At 38.5% G+C, this 12,206-nt stretch overlaps 1 long non-coding RNA gene across 1 annotated transcript; it reads left to right on the top strand.

The window, feature by feature from the left end:
* Positions 1-536: 536 nt before the first annotated feature.
* LOC143525893 (uncharacterized) lies at positions 537-2,596 on the top strand. Its single transcript, XR_013133756.1, has 3 exons — positions 537-1,814; positions 2,207-2,256; positions 2,481-2,596. It is a non-coding gene; the product is annotated as an uncharacterized LOC143525893 (long non-coding RNA).
* Positions 2,597-12,206: the final 9,610 nt, after the last annotated feature.

Below are 12,206 nucleotides of genomic sequence, written 5' to 3'. Positions count from 1 at the left end.
TCTGTCATCGTGTTTTCCTTTGTTAGTATATGTAGAATACTTTTCAGTTGTGCGGTCAGATAGCTAGTTGGCGTGCAGCTAATTTCTGCACTCCCCCTCCCCCCCTCCTAGTAAACATTCCAAAGTGAATGCTACTTTGCTGGCAGTGACGACACTTTCTTTCTGTTTGTCAGGTATATGTTTGTTTTATTCAAATTTTATATTTTATGTTAGTGAGAATTGCCCCAGTGGATGAGCGCCACAGCAATGCAAACATTCCAAAGTGAATGCTACTGCGCTGGCAGTGACGACGCTTTCTTTCTGTTTGTCAGATCTGTATAAAATAAACCGAGTCTGGAAACGAATGTGTGAGTCTACCATCCAACACAACGCAGTTACATTAGCAATTATTAATATTGATTCGTACCAAATAATAATCACAAAGATAGATTTAGGTACGTACATGCTGCTCTGCATGTAGCTCCATTGTTATATGAAATGAAATGAAATGAAAATGAAATTAAATATAGTAAAGTTATAGTGAAGTTGGCCTTCTTTGGTTTGAAGTTGGTTGGGTTTTTCATGAAAGTGCTTATGAGGAACACTGACAAACAGCCAATCACGATTCACATCTGGGAAAACAGCTGTAGCCAATCCAGTTTGGGTCCCTCCCACAAATGTCAAAAATGAAATTATCTGCTGCATGAGCAGGAACTTAAAACCAAATGGAAAGAAGACACTAGGCTGTGACAAATTTTCCTCGCACGAGCAGCTCTATACTTGGGTGCGACAGAAGTTTTGCTTGCCTGAGCAGATCTCTCTGCCTGTGAGAGCAATTTTACCCACGCAAAGTGGTGTGTGTGTGACACACACAACACACACACCTCTTTGCCAATCAGTTTCTTCCCAAACTGCTAAGGTGACATTTTGGAAAACTTTCAAAACAAATGGATTCCAGGGTTTGTCTTGCACACGATGCATGTGCATGTATAACAAAAAATCTCCACATGCATGTGACCACCTCTTACTAGCTGCTCAGTGAATAGAACTTGTACTACAGCATTGTGAACATCAGCATTTTTTTCAATACATTTAGGAATGTCTTCAACATTAGGAAAAAAATTTGTTAAGTTGTAAAATGCTAGGTTTCAATTAGCCAGTCTGAGACAATAGTAAAGAAGTTGGAATCTGTAGTATCTATAGGAATCTTTCATGGGATATGAAAAAAATTTGTAGTGGCCCAATTGTCTATAATCTTGGCCTTATAGACATATCTTGGCCATCTTCATGTTTGTTTTGTGTATTTTGCCCCTATTAAATTTTTGTTTTGCCTGTTTTAGTTTGTGGTGTTTGTTTATGGAATTTCCCATGTGTGTGCATATGCTCTTGTCTGTGTTGTTGTTGTCTTTTGTGAGTCTGTCAAGTATTTTCATTATGTCTCGCCAGTCTCGTTCACTCCGTCAGCAATATTAATTTGAAGAATGTCGATCATTTTGATAGCATAACCACTGTAAATACACCCCCACTCTCCATGAATGAAGAACGATGATTGCAATGATTGATTTAACATTCTGATAAAACACATGGCAGACACCAGGCAGACTCATATAACCTGATGGGTGAAGTAAGCAAAACCGGTAAAAGGGTATCAGAAAGCAAAGCCAACTTAACTATACTGTTTTTCAAGTTTGTCAGGCAAACACCACCCATTTGATACTTGCAAGATGACTTCCTCTGTGTAAAAGCTAATGTGTCTGTTCTCTCCTTGCATTTGTTGCTGGACTGAGAACAGTAACTTCATATATCTCTCAAAACACTGTTACCTGGGAATACAGGTGAGTAACCGCGTGGCTTTCCCTTAAATACACTTTGTAGAATATTCATTGTCAGTCTGAATTTTCAGAGTAAGTTGATATACAAAGGTGTGTAGAGGCTTGTAGACAAAATAATGAAAAGTTTTTTACTCACAATATTATGTTCCAAAAGTATAATGTGCTACATTTCAGTAGGAAAATACAGCTTTTAAAACTAGGTTATTCTAAAGTTATTTAAATGTAACTTTCACTTTTGTTTTCTTTGGATGAAGTGTAATATTTTTTTTCAATTTATAATCTCAATCATTATTATCTGCTTGCACTTTTATTATTGTTGTTGTTATTATGATTGAGTATTATTATTATTGTTGATAATTGTTATTATAATAATAATAATAATTGTTTTAATTTAGAGACGGTAAAATGGACTGGAAGTTTGTACTGTCAGTTCTGTTCCTGATGGGTAAGGCTTCCCTCAGATCCACCGCATTCACACTGCTGTTTCATTTGTTGGGAGAATCTGATTTTAATCTCACTTCTCTTTTTGATACTCCAATGCTATTTCATTTTCACTTTCTTGTTTATAACTACCTGTCACGGTCTGCACAGACTCCTCTGTCAAGTGTCTCAGTGTTGGTCTAGACATTTGCCTGTGTCTGTGTACTTACATTAGTTTGTGCTTCTTAGCTTGTCTGTGTACAGTTATCAATTCATCAGATGCCTCTCAACCATCGAATTCTACTAACTCGATCAACTCCACCATTTCTACAAGCACTGGTAACTTCACCAATTCTTCTAATAACAGTGAGTGGATTGCCGTTATGAATAATAGCTTTAACATCAGTTGCCTCTCAAGCATCTAATTCTACCTAACTCTCTCAATTCTTCAAACATAGGCAATTCTACAAACACAGGCAACTCTACAAACACAGGCAACTCCAAACCCAGTGGCAACTCTACAAACACAGTCAACTCTACAAGCACTGGCAACTTTACCAATTCTTCTAATAACAGTGAGTGGATAGTAAACATGCTGATGTATCTCACTGTTGTCATGATTTCAGTAACAGGTTTTACCATCCTTTCCATTCTGGAATCACTTCTTACACTTCATGTTGTATTTTCTGCTGCAATAAGCACAGTTTACAAATCTTCTTCAATATGATGCGTAAGCCAATTCCTTAAATATTGACAGCGGTGATGGGTGTACTTTGATTTAAAATGACATCATGTATTTGACAACTCATAACTAATCTTAAATAATTATCTCAGGAATGCAACGATATTTACGTCCTTGCCGTTATAAATAATAGCTTTAACATCAGTTGCCTCTCAAGCATCTAATTCTACCTAACTCTCTCAATTCTTCAAACATAGGCAATTCTACAAACACAGGCAACTCCAAACCCAGTGGCAACTATACAAACACAGTCAACTCTACAAGCACTGGCAACTTTACCAATTCTTCTAATAACAGTGAGTGGATAGTAAACATGCTGATGTATCTCACTGTTGTCATGATTTCAATGAAGTGATTTTCATCGTTTCCATTCTGAAATCACTTCTTATACTTCATGTTATAAGTTTACAAGACTTCTTCAATATGATGCGTAGGCCAATCCTGGAAATATTGACAGCCGTGATGGGTGTAAATTGATTTAAAATGACATCATGTATTTGACAACTCATAACTGATCTTAAATAATTATCTCAGGAATGCAACGATATTTTCGTCCTTGCCGTTATGAATAATAGCTTTAACATCAGTTGCCTCTCCAGCATCTAATTCTACCTAACTCTCTTAATTCTTCAAACATAGGCAACTCTACAAACACAGGCAACTCCAAACCCAGTGGCAACTCTACAAACACAGTCAACTCTACAAGCACTGGCAACTTCACCAATTCTTCTAATAACAGTGAGTGGATAGTAAACATGCTGATGTATCTCACTGATGTCATGATTTCAATAACAGGTTTTACCATCATTTCCATTCTGGAATCACTTCTTACACTTCATGTTATATTTTATGCTGCAATAAGCACAGTTTACAAATCTTCTTCAATGTGAATTGTAGGCCAATACTTGAAACATTGACATCTGTGATGGGAGTGCTTTGATTTAAAATGACATCATGTATTTGACAACTCATAACTGATCTTAAATAATGATCTCAGGGATGCAACGATATTTACATCCTTGTCGTTATGAATAATAGCTTTAACATCAGTTGCCTCTCAAGCATCTAATTCTACCTAACTCTCTCAATTCTTCAAACATAGGCAACTCTACAAACACAGGCAACTCCAAACCCAGTGGCAACTCTACAAACACAGTCAACTCTACAAGCACTGGCAACTTTACCAATTCTTCTAATAACAGTGAGTGGATAGTAAACATGCTGATGTATCTCACTGTTGTCATGATTTCAATGAAGTGATTTTCATCGTTTCCATTCTGAAATCACTTCTTATACTTCATGTTATAAGTTTACAAGTCTTCTTCAATATGATGCGTAGGCCAATCCTGGAAATATTGACAGCCGTGATGGGTGTAAATTGACTCTACCTCTCCCTCGATGGTCTCCGGTTCGCAAGTACGCTGTGCGCGTTTGGTTGCCGCTTTGCGCCGGGTTTTGTTTGTTCGTTTATGTTTAAATTGGAGTTTTCTGCGTGTGTCTCTCTGCTTGGTGTGTTCGGAACGGTGTGATTACCCGCTGTGAAACTTTGCTGGTGAATTATCAACACGACTGTGGCTGTTTATCTGCTGTTGCTGTGCTGCTGCTGCTCTCATACTTATTGTTACCTGCTGAACACGAGCTTTCTCGTTCACACCCTGCCTGATGCTAACCGTGCTTCATACGAGTAAGTTTTCACTCTCTCGCATGTTGTGGTGGTAAGTTTTCTACGTCTTGCTGAGTTGTTTTAACTGCTCCGTCATGTCGTATGGCTGTGGTTGTGATCTGTAGGCTAACGTGGTGTTTCTAACTTGGCGGTGTATCAATGGTATGCTAGAATGCGCTCTATTAGCCAGCTGTTAGCCACTTTGATTGTTGTGTGTTTTTATCTCATCGTCATGGTAATCTCTTACACTGTTCATGAACTCTTATGGCTCAAAAACACAAACCACAGACTTCTACCGGACGTATCACAGAACTGTTTCAGTATGGGAATATCTCGTCGTCCGCGGTATATTCACCGTGGTCACCGTGGTCTACGCCCATGGGTACCAATTTTGGATTATCAACCTGCACTGACTGGATTTATTCCCCGCGTTTCATCTTTAATTCGCCGTGGCCCTAGAATACGTCGCTCACTGGACCACTCAGTACTGCTCAAAGTCCCCAGGATCTCTGACTACTCTACTTCGCAAGTCTCTGCTCCCTGTACGAAGCTTGCATTACTTAATGTACGCTCCCTGAACAATAAAGCATCTCTGATACCTGATATAATTATGGATAATAATCTGGACTTCATTCTGTTGACCGAAACTTGGCAGCAACCAAGCGAATTTCTGGCACTAAATGAAGCCACACCCCCGGAGTTTCAGTATATTGATATGCCTCGTACAACTGGACGTGGAGGTGGACTTGCTGTCCTACATCGCTCTGTCTACAGGGTTCATCCAGTGTCTGTTCATCCTACGTCATCCTTTGAATGCCTTGCTTTGAAATTTACTGGGTCAAAGCCTTTATTACTGTTACTGGTCTATCGCCCACCTAAATCTAACCCTGTTTCTACTTTCCTGTCTGAGCTTTCTGAACTGCTCACTTCACTCTATTCTTCTTTTCCTTCTATAATTCTTCTGGGTGATTTCAATATCCACATTGACTCAAAATGTGCTCATTCTGTTGATCTTCTTAATTTGCTACAATGCTTTGACCTCACTCAGCATGTTACCTCTGCTACTCATAGTAAGGGGCATATCCTCGATCTGGTCTGTACTACACCTTCTGTTCCTCTCGTTAATCTGCACGTTTACGACTTTCAGATCTCTGACGATAGAGCAGTTGTGTTTGAGCTTATGCTCCCTCCTGAGCTTAAGAGAATTCTCACTCCTCATAGCATCACATTTAGGAATATAAGAAATGTCAGTCCCACTCTCTTTATGAATACATTAGACCAGTTTACTCTTCCTCAATTTTTAACTTCTCAGGACACCTTGATCAGTCATTACAATAGCATTGTTTCTGACGCTCTCGACCTACATGCACCTCTCCGAACACGGACTGTGACCTTTCGGCACCCTGCTCCATGGTATACTCCTAACCTTAGGCAAATGAAAGTGAGAGGCTGACAGCTGGAACGCCTCTGTAGGAAAACTAAGCTGACAGTTCACATGGAGGCTTATAAGGAATATATTCTGGAATATAAAACTGCATTAAAGAAAGCAAAGACAGACTTTAACACCACTAAGATCAGTAACTGCATGGGAAATCCTAGGGCACTCTTTGCTACAATTAATAAACTATTACAACCTGCTAAATGTTTCCCCTTAACCCCCTCATTGGAACTTTGTAGTGGTTTCATGTCATTTTTTCACGGGAAGATTAACAATATATACTCAGAGTTTGAGCCTGCTTCTTCCCATTTAGATCTCATAGAATCTTGTCCTTCCGTTAACAGTCATCTCTCTGTTTTTCATTTGGTTGACGAGAGCACTGTTGCCAAGTCTATTTTGGCTTCTAAATCTACTACTTGTATTCTGGATCCCCTGCCCACCCCCCTAGTTAAAGCCTGTCAGTCTTCACTCTGTCCACTAATCACCAAGATTATTAATGCTTCTCTCAGCTCTGGCACTGTTCCATCCTCTTTTAAAATGGCTGCCGTCACCCCTGTCCTCAAGAAGCCCGGACTTACTCCAGATGACTTTAACAACTACCGACCTATATCCAACCTCCCTTTTCTTAGTAAGCTGCTTGAACGAACAGTTTCTGCCCAACTCAAAGAACACCTGGCTTCCAATAACCTATTCGATCAATTTCAGTCGGGTTTTAGAACAAACCATAGTACGGAAACTGCTCTGGTGAGGGTTATGAATGACCTTTTGTTGGCAGCTGATGCTGGCCTTGTGACTGTGCTGGTCCTGCTTGATCTTACTGCAGCGTTCGACACAGTCTGTCATGAAACATTGTTACATAGGCTAAAGACCTGGACTGGGGTTACTGGCATGGCACTTTCTTGGTTTCGGTCATATCTTACTGATCGGCAACAATTTATTACCTTGGGACGTTATAAATCTGGCAGCTCGTCCCTGCCTTTTGGTGTTCCTCAGGGCTCAGTTCTTGGCCCCCTTCTCTTTATTATCTATATTCTACCACTTGGTGAGGTCATTCGGCAGCATGGTCTGCAATTCCATTGCTATGCTGACGACACTCAGATATATGTCTGCACCAGGCCTTCTGACCAACTACCTCCAGATACGTTAGTAAACTGTCTGGTTGATATTAGAAAATGGATGACAAAGAATTTCCTTAAACTCAACACCCATAAATCTGAAGCCATACTTATTGCATCACCAACCACTCTTAAGAAGCTTGATCAACCCATACTGTCTATCCCAGATTTTATTACATCCTCTGTAGCTCAGGTCCGCAATCTTGGTGTTATTTTTGATTCATCACTTTCCATGGAAGCTCATATTAATAACATCACTAAAACTGCTTTTTTTCATCTGAAGAATATCGCCAGGTTGCGCCCTTCTCTCTCAGACACTGTAGCAGAAACCCTTATACATGCCTTCATTACATCCAGACTAGATTATTGTAATTCAGTCTTAGTTGGGCTTCCTGCCAGCAGCTTGAAGAAGCTCCAGTATGTTCAGAACTCTGCAGCTAGGGTCCTCACACACACTCGATCCTGGGAACACATTACTCCAAAGCTCAATGAGCTACACTGGCTCCCTGTCCAATTCCGTATACAGTTTAAGGTTCTTCTTTTGGTTTATAAATCTTTACATGGCATGGCTCCTGAGTACCTTTCTTCTCTGATACAAAGATATTGTCCAACACGCTCACTTCGATCTGCCGATGCTCAGTTACTGTCTATACCCCCCTCTAGGCTTCGCACATATGGTGGAAGAGCGTTCAGTGTTGTTGGCCCTAAGTCATGGAATTCACTTCCCATCCATCTTCGCACATGCCCTTCATTATCTACTTTTAAGAGACATCTAAAAACTTATCTTTTTAAGATTGCTTTTCTAAATGCTTAGTTCTTTTATACTCTGTTATCTCATTGTAATGTTTTTTTTAGCTGCTTTTATGATCATGATTATTATTAATTTTCTTCTTAGTACTGTTATTAACATTTTTTTTTCCTTTGCTGTTATGGAAAGTGTCCTTGTGTTATTTGAAAGGCGCTTATAAATAAAATTTTATTATTATTATATTATTATTATTATAACTGATCCTAAATAATTATCTCAGGAATGCAACGATATTTACGTCCTTGCCGTTATGAATAATAGCTTTAACATCAGTTGCCTCTCAAGCATCTGATTCTACCAACGCTGCCAACTCTTCAAACGCAGGCAACTCCAAACCCAGTGGCAACTCCAAACCCAGTGGCAACTCTACAAACACAGTCAACTCTACAAACACAGTCAACTCTACAAACACAGTCAACTCTACAAGCACTGGCAACTTCACCAATTCTTCTAATAACAGTGAGTGGATAGTAAACATGCTGATGTATCTCACTGTTGTCATGATTTCAGTAACAGGTTTTACCATCCTTTCCATTCTGGAATCACTTCTTACACTTCATGTTATATTTTCTGCTGCAATAAGCAGTTTACAAATCTTCTTCAATATGATGCGTAAGCCAATACTTGAAATATTGACAGCGGTGATGGGTGTACTTTGATTTAAAATGACATCATGTATTTGACAACTCATAACTAATCTTAAATAATTATCTCAGGAATGCAACGATATTTACGTCCTTGCCGTTATAAATAATAGCTTTAACATCAGTTGCCTCTCAAGCATCTAATTCTACCTAACTCTCTCAATTCTTCAAACATAGGCAATTCTACAAACACAGGCAACTCTACAAACACAGGCAACTCTACAAACACAGGCAACTCTACAAACACAGGCAACTCCAAACCCAGTGGCAACTCTACAAGCACTGGCAACTCTACAAGCACTGGCAACTTTACCAATTCTTCTAATAACAGTGAGTGGATAGTAAACATGCTGATGTATCTCACTGTTGTCATGATTTCAATAAAGTGATTTTCATCGTTTCCATTCTGAAATCACTTCTTATACTTCATGTTACAAGTTTACAAGTCTTCTTCAATATGATGCGTAAGCCAATCCTGGAAATATTGACAGCGGTGATGGGTGTACTTTGATTTAAAATGACAATGTATTTGACAACTCATAACTGATCTAAAATAATTATCTCAGGAATGCAACGATATTTACGTCCTTGCCATTATGAAAAATAGCTTTAACATCAGTTGCCTCTCAAGCATCTGATTCTACCAATGCTGCCAACTCTTCAAACGCAGGCAACTCTACAAACACAGGCAACTCCAAACCCAGTGGCAACTCTACAAACACAGTCAACTCTACAAGCACTGGCAACTTTACCAATTCTTCTAATAACAGTGAGTGGATAGTAAACATGCTGATGTATCTCACTGTTGTCATGATTTCAGTAACAGGTTTTACCATCATTTCCATTCTGGAATCACTTCTTACACTTCATGTTATATTTTCTGCTGCAATAAGCACAGTTTACAAATCTTCTTCAATATGATGCGTAAGCCAATACTTGAAATATTGACAGCGGTGATGGGTGTACTTTGATTTAAAATGACATCATGTATTTGACAACTCATAACTAATCTTAAATAATTATCTCAGGAATGCAACGATATTTACGTCCTTGCCGTTATAAATAATAGCTTTAACATCAGTTGCCTCTCAAGCATCTAATTCTACCTAACTCTCTCAATTCTTCAAACATAGGCAATTCTACAAACACAGGCAACTCCAAACCCAGTGGCAACTCTACAAACACAGTCAACTCTACAAGCACTCGCAACTTCACCAATTCTTCTAATAACAGTGAGTGGATAGTAAACATGCTGATGTATCTCACTGTTGTCATGATTTCAGTAACAGGTTTTACCATCCTTTCCATTCTGGAATCACTTCTTACACTTCATGTTATATTTTCTGCTGCAATAAGCACAGTTTACAAATCTTCTTCAATATGATGCGTAAGCCAATTCCTTAAATATTGACAGCGGTGATGGGTGTACTTTGATTTAAAATGACATCATGTATTTGACAACTCATAACTAATCTTAAATAATTATCTCAGGAATGCAACGATATTTACGTCCTTGCCGTTATAAATAATAGCTTTAACATCAGTTGCCTCTCAAGCATCTAATTCTACCTAACTCTCTCAATTCTTCAAACATAGGCAATTCTACAAACACAGGCAACTCTACAAACACAGGCAACTCCAAACCCAGTGGCAACTCTACAAACACAGTCAACTCTACAAGCACTGGCAACTTTACCAATTCTTCTAATAACAGTGAGTGGATAGTAAACATGCTGATGTATCTCACTGTTGTCATGATTTCAATAAAGTGATTTTCATCGTTTCCATTCTGAAATCACTTCTTATACTTCATGTTATAAGTTTACAAGTCTTCTTCAATATGATGCGTAAGCCAATCCTGGAAATATTGACAGCGGTGATGGGTGTACTTTGATTTAAAATGACATAATGTATTTGACAACTCATAACTGATCTAAAATAATTATCTCAGGAATGCAACGATATTTACGTCCTTGCCATTATGAAAAATAGCTTTAACATCAGTTGCCTCTCAAGCATCTGATTCTACCAATGCTGCCAACTCTTCAAACGCAGGCAACTCTACAAACACAGGCAACTCCAAACCCAGTGGCAACTCTACAAACACAGTCAACTCTACAAGCACTGGCAACTTCACCAATTCTTCTAACAACAGTGAGTGGATAGTAAACATGCTGATGTATCTCACTGATGTTGTCATGATTTCAATAACAGCTTTTACCATCATTTCCATTCTGGAATCACTTCTTATACTTCATGTTATATTTTATGCTGCAATAAGCACAGTTTACAAATCTTCGTCAATGTGAATTGTAGGCCAATACTTGAAACATTGACATCTGTGATGGGAGTGCTTTGATTTAAAATGACATCATGTATTTGACAACTCATAACTAATCTTAAATAATTATCTCAGGAATGCAACTATATTTACGTCCTTGCCGTTATGAATAATAGCTTTAACATCAGTTGCCTCTCAAGCATCTAATTCTACCTAACTCTCTCAATTCTTCAAACATAGGCAATTCTACAAACACAGGCAACTCCAATCCCAGTGGCAACTCTACAAACACAGTCAACTCTACAAGCACTGGCAACTTTACCAATTCTTCTAATAACAGTGAGTGGATAGTAAACATGCTGATGTATCTCACTGTTGTCATGATTTCAATGAAGTGATTTTCATCGTTTCCATTCTGAAATCACTTCTTATACTTCATGTTATAAGTTTACAAGTCTTCTTCAATATGATGCGTAGGCCAATCCTGGAAATATTGACAGCCGTGATGGGTGTAAATTGATTTAAAATGACATCATGTATTTGACAACTCATAACTGATCTTAAATAATTATCTCAGGAATGCAACGATATTTTCGTCCTTGCCGTTATGAATAATAGCTTTAACATCAGTTGCCTCTCCAGCATCTAATTCTACCTAACTCTCTTAATTCTTCAAACATAGGCAACTCTACAAACACAGGCAACTCCAAACCCAGTGGCAACTCTACAAACACAGTCAACTCTACAAACACAGTCAACTCTACAAACACAGTCAACTCTACAAACACAGTCAACTCTACAAGCACTGGCAACTTCACCAATTCTTCTAATAACAGTGAGTGGATAGTAAACATGCTGATGTATCTCACTGTTGTCATGATTTCAGTAACAGGTTTTACCATCCTTTCCATTCTGGAATCACTTCTTACACTTCATGTTATATTTTCTGCTGCAATAAGCAGTTTACAAATCTTCTTCAATATGATGCGTAAGCCAATACTTGAAATATTGACAGCGGTGATGGGTGTACTTTGATTTAAAATGACATCATGTATTTGACAACTCATAACTAATCTTAAATAATTATCTCAGGAATGCAACGATATTTACGTCCTTGCCGTTATAAATAATAGCTTTAACATCAGTTGCCTCTCAAGCATCTAATTCTACCTAACTCTCTCAATTCTTCAAACATAGGCAATTCTACAAACACAGGCAACTCTACAAACACAGGCAACTCTACAAACACAGGCAACTCCAAACCCAGTGGCAACTCTACAAGCA

Source organism: Brachyhypopomus gauderio, chromosome 1, assembly GCF_052324685.1.
Source record: "Brachyhypopomus gauderio isolate BG-103 chromosome 1, BGAUD_0.2, whole genome shotgun sequence".
Taxonomy (NCBI): domain Eukaryota; kingdom Metazoa; phylum Chordata; class Actinopteri; order Gymnotiformes; family Hypopomidae; genus Brachyhypopomus; species Brachyhypopomus gauderio.
Note: the sequence above shows the minus strand (reverse complement) of the source record. Positions and strands in the feature narration are given on the sequence as shown.